The sequence below is a fragment of the Bacillus rossius genome, chromosome 2, assembly GCF_032445375.1.
Source record: "Bacillus rossius redtenbacheri isolate Brsri chromosome 2, Brsri_v3, whole genome shotgun sequence".
NCBI classification, from domain to species: Eukaryota; Metazoa; Arthropoda; class Insecta; order Phasmatodea; family Bacillidae; genus Bacillus; species Bacillus rossius.
Window position 1 is genome coordinate 9,576,037 of NC_086331.1, and position 6,066 is coordinate 9,582,102.

A 6,066-nucleotide genomic window follows, 5' to 3' on the forward strand; every position below is an offset into this window, starting at 1 on the left:
CATTTTACAAAATTAAACACCAGAACAATAGTAAAATTACACTGCACAAACTATTTTAAAATGCTGTCATACATTATAGTAAACATAAGATTTCAAATTCTGTAATTAGGGCAGATGAATAATATTCAAATATGTCTCATGATAAATTTTAGTGTATAGTATTTCAGCAAAAAAAATACAAGGCAGAAAGGTTGTGTAATAAAACGTCATTACATTGAGATACAGAGAAAATATATGTACATATAAATCGGCAACAAATTACATTTAACTTCAGAAGTAAAGAAAAACATAGAGCAAGTGTCCATAAAAAATGGTTGAATAACTCCCAAATAAAAATAAAGTTACCAACAATGTAAATTGTTCCTTAAATCCCTAATAAAAATAAGTATACCCATACTTTACGAACTATGTAATTATGTTCGCAGGCTTTCACGGCCATTGTCTGAAGTAGTTTGGCTTCTGGGTTGTAGTCGTGTCCTTGGGGAATAACTCACCGACGTTTCGGTTGACATTGCAGTCGCCATCTTCAGGGAGCAGTTACCTACTAGTACTAGTACTAGTAGTAGTAGGTAACTGCTCCCTGAAGATGGCGACTGCAATGTCAACCGAAACGTCTGTGAATTATTCGCCAAGGACATGGCTACAACCCAGAAGCCGAGCTACTTTACGAACTATGACCACACATTTAACCATATTTACATAAAATTTCTCCCCATTGAAATTGGGTCAACAAGTATAGCAAAAAATAATTACATAAAAGTTTACACTAAATTACAAAGTTTTTGTATAACTGGCTGCCCTCAAAAATTTAACGTTCCTTTATTTTTTTTCTTAGCAAAATTACACGAAAGTGTACTGGTTGATCGCTGCATGCAGTGAGTATACTCGGAGCTGTCTTCGTTTGCAAACATTTGCTTGTCCCAATACGTCGTAACTGTCCAAGCGCTACAGCCAACAACAATATGTCTTGCGCCTTGCTCGCGACAACAGTAGTTGAAAATTTTCTTGGTTCTGATCTGAATATGAAAACATTATGTGAAGCTTCGGTAGAAATGCTTCGTCAGCCACTTTAATGATGCGTACTGGGTCTTAATAAATTTAAATTTGTATTTTGTAACTGCTTTTTGTTAGAAGATTGAAATAATTTTATAATTTTTTTAACAGCTGTTAAGTTTGCACTTGGTTTTTGTATTCTTTTCGTAAGTTTGGCAACATCACTGTTTTGTACCACTTTTCTTGATTATTTGTTTTGTAAAGGTTTAAAACTTTGAAACGGATTTCCTTCCGTATTGAATGCCCCGCCGGACTCGTGACATCAAGCTGGTCACTATGGCACCTGCGCTCCCCGGCGGAGGCCGGCCGAAGTGCAGTGGCGAGGACGGTCATAAAGCTGGCAGGAGGTCATCGAGACGCCTGGTGTGACGGGGTGGACCAGTGGTCTTTGATATAGTTGAGACATGGTTCGTGCTGACGGAAAACTAACACTGTACTGTCCAAGCCTGGCAACTAAGGAAATATTGGGGTTTCCGTAAGGTGCCGAGTGAAGTTGCGGGGAGAACCAGTAAGAGTGCAGACTTTGCCCTGATCTACGTGTCCTTGTTTCATACCGACGAGAGAAACTACGCCCAGGGTCGCGAAGGAACGCGCGCAGCGCTGGAGAGCTGAAAGGGTTGGCACGCCGAGAGTTCATTGACAGGGGACGAGAGAGGAATGACATCGGAACAGCGCAAACAGCCGCAACGGGAAATGTGTCGAGGGCGCCCCGAACTCTGCAGAATCTGAGGTGGGATCGACACAGTAGACTAACCCAGAGGCAGACATTTATCATGTCAGGGAATTTAATACATAGAGTCATGTTTATGTATATATTCATGTTATTTTTGCAATATTTGATAAAGGCCCAGATTTTAACCAGGTTTTATTATTTATCAACTGCCCTGTAGTTACGACTTTAAATCTGAGGCTTGTTTGCTAAGTCGCCAAATAGACTAGCGGGCTTTAACTAACTTCACATCAAACTATTGTAGCTTTTTGATTTTCTCAGGGTTTCGCATGATTGCCTCGGCAGGGAGGTAGGGCCATGTGACTTCACGAAGCCAGCAGTTGGAGCGGGTGCCTGGCAATGGCTCGATGTGTAGCAAAGTGAATGGCCAGCACTCGTGGCAAGAGCACGGATCATTGGGACTGCCCTTTCCTAACTCGAGGGCTGTGGAGTGTTTACACTTACTCTCATTTTTTTCTTGCTAAGGCAAACTTGCTACAAGAACATCTGCAGAACTGCCTAAAGTAAGCGGAACCGACTGGAGTTAAATAAGCAGACCATTCTGGCAAAGACTATAATAACCTTTCTGCATTTAATGGGTTTATATGAACCTAACAATCTTTAGTACGAAGGACCCCGTTAGCCATTACAACTTTTCCATAAATTTTTGCTACCACGGATGGAATAAATGTGTTAGTGCATGATAAACATAAACTGTTTTAATGGGTACTCTTTCCTCGGGAAGAAAGTAGTGTATAATTGTGGGAAGGCTTTCTATTTGACTGGAAAAAAAATGCAATGTAAAAAAGGCAACAGATATGCTTGGATAAGTATAAAAATAACTAGAGATGGCTTCCCTGTGCTGTAAAGGTTTTGTTTTAGCCTTTATTTTATTTTACATTTCAGAACTGTTTTTCTTTTGGGCATTTACTTTGTGGACTGTTGCATCATGAAGGAAGTGGTTAGGGCTTGCAAGATATAGACCAGCCAGTAACGAATTCAATATGCTACATTTTATCATGCATGATACTGCAAATCATAATAGTGGGCTCCAATAAGCAAAAATTTGAATCAACATCAACATGATCATTTTTAGAGACTGTAAATTGTAGGCTGATTTAGGGGATTTATAACCAAATGAGCAAAGCTGCGGAATGGTAGATAATAATGGTTTGGATTGAAGAATAATGTGAGTTTTTTGGAAATACATATTCATCTAAAAAGATTTCTGTAAGCTTATGAGTGGTCATACGGGTATTAATCTTAGATTTATTTTGGAAACTTACTTTGCCAGCAATTACATTAAGTTCTTTATGTAAATAACCCAAATTTATTTGTGCACTATTTACAATAAGAAATTTTAAAAGATTTTTTTTACATTAAGTTTGTATGCATTAAATTTGCTGTAACGAAGAAGTATTGTAAAAAAGAAGATTTATAATTTTTTTTAATATATTATTGTGGCTGTGTGTGTGTGCATGTGTGTGTATTTTGACCCTACATAAATTTTTCACATTTGGAAACAATTGTTTTGTATTGACATTGTGTTATAGGGGTTTTGCATGAAATCTTTGTTAAGATTTTAAATAATTTAATGCAAATTATTTTTGATGTTTAAAAATTCCCAGTCGAGTGTCAAGGTAGCAGTTTCTCACCCACGAGTCAGGGAGTAGACACGCCATCACTCTGCAGATGTTTTACCATTACTCTTACAGGCAAAAAATTCCTATAATTACGATATTACTTCGTGAGCTGTTTGAACAATAATACTATGCTACTTTTGAATGACTACCATAAAAAAAGTTTTATGAACATAAAATGAGAGTAATGCTATTTTTTATTATTTTTTTTAAATATTTAAGTCATAGGATGGAAAATTTAACAAAAGAGTAAACTAAAAAATATATTAAAAACTATTCTCCTTATGCACATAAACTTCGAATTCTTAATATTTTTAATTGTAGCCTGTGGATTATACCTCTTATTTCATTTTTAAAAAATTCAAATGTAATGTAATTTTTAAACTGTGTACCACATGGTAAGTTTTTCCGGCAACACCCCACGCAGCTAAAGTCATGTGACCAGGAGCATGTCGCATGATACAGATCAGTCACACGACCCAGAACCACCACATGACCTGGATATAGATCCTGTGACATATCCCTCTGCCTGCCTTTCTACCCTGTTCTGGAAAGCAAAGGCGTTTAGTGCCAACAAGTATAAATAGGGCTCCCGTGAGCAGTACAGAGCAGACGACGCCAGCAGACGCCACTCACACACCGAGAGTGCTCTCCGCCGAAGAACGTTGCTACGCCACCTAGACCACCCCGCCCTGCATAACGTCATGCTGCCCGACTGCGCGCCAACTCGATTTTCAACTTAACCTCTGAACTGGGTGAAAATCACCACACTTATGTTATGAATTCGAGCTTGATCGCCAGAAGCAGTGTCAGACATCATGGCGGTAGTGTATCACCATAGATAAGGTAACCCTCCCAAAGACTGATTAACGCAACTCGTCGTGCAAGTTGGGGAACTCGCTGGGGCAAATATTTTTGAGAAACTCTCTCTTCGGTGGCAATGTCACCATTTTTACTTGCCAGGTGATTGAAGAAGGAGCGAGTATAACGAGGTTGCTTGTGCTAGAAAGGCATATGTAACAGGAAGCAGGTAGCAATGACGTGAAGTGGCAACCTGGTCTGAGGTAGACTGGTGTGTGTTGGAGACAATAATGAATCAGCGAAAAGTGACGTGTGTTAGTGCCGAGGAATGACTTGCAGTTTCCTGATACCTAATCAGGAGTGCCTTAGTGTATTTGGTAAGACAACGGGAGTAAAGGACCTTGCTACGAGTGTAACAAGAGCAGCGAAGCGACACTGGCCAATGAGATGCGGAAGGTGGAGTGTGGCCTTTCCTTCGTCCGTGAGCTGGCATCAATACAGGAGGTGTCCTGTGTGTTCTTGCTGCAGTCAGCGAAGACCAGTCGAGTGCTGTAAAGGGTTGAAGAGCACAACTTGGCAGACGTGTGAACGAGAGAGACCAATTTGCAGCGGACCCGGAATTGGACGCCACCATATGCACTTTGAGGTGAGTGACCACTGGGACTAGTCCCTACACTTCCAGGGAGATTTTTAGTTGTCGTATTTTAATAGTGTTTACATTTGTTGTATGTTTATCTGGTGCATATGAGAGAGTAGGTTATAGAGTAAATTAGGTTTGGTCATGTGTCACATTTATTGTGCATTTTGTTTTCTCAATAACTAATGCTTAATGTTGTAAGAAGAAGCCCAGTTGCATATTGTATGAATTAATATTTCATTTTGACGAGTAATGCTCCTCAAGCCTAATGAGCTGAGTTTGCGAGCGAGTTACACTATATTTTGTGCAAAGAGCTCCTGTAGAGTTTTCAGGGCTCATATAATGTATGATGAAGTCTCTCTTAATTTTGTTAATGTTTTTATCTTAGCTAGTGCTTGTATTTAATTGCACACTCTTTTGTTGACAGTTGGTAATCTGGATTGAGCGCTCATGGTATATGTAAGGCTGTTCACCGAAGCAAGGGAACATGTTCTGTTTTTAAAAAAAAATTTGTGAATGAAGTCAGTTGTAGATATCTGTTAATAAATTTGCATCTCTCTCAACACAGTTTTTCCTTCACTTGGTTTAAAACCCTTCTTGTTGTCCTTCTTGGGGGCCAACATATAAACTAATGAAAGGCTTGGGAGCAGGGACTAATGCAGTGTTAAAATATATTTTCTCATCTAGTTCTGCATAACCGAGTAAATAAAACAAAAAATTTATGGTAATTTTTTAGAGTAGAGACTGAAAATGGTAGTTTTGGATAATACATACTTGTACAAAAAATGCAGTTAAGTATTAAAAATGTTTCTAACCAAACTAAACAACCATATACACTAATTTTGATTATTTTTAATAAAACTAACTTAACATAACCAACCATTCACATGATTTAATGTTGTTTTAAATGTAGCCAACCTTAAGGCTAAGATCCTTAGTTTTGCAGCCTCCAAGAAAATTATTTCTCCCATGAATATCGTAGTAGATAAAAAATACATACTAGACAGAATTGTAAATAAAACTTTGAATTTTGTAAATATGACGATAAAATTTTTTTCAAAAAATGCTTTCTTATTTAATTTTAATTTTGAAATTTTCAAAACTAAATATTAGGTATATATTTTAACAGTACACGGCTGTTACTTTGCACACAACTTAAAGGAGGTACAATGAACAATTCTGTCTAGTAATTTTTTTAATACAACGTACAGAATTTAAATAATCTG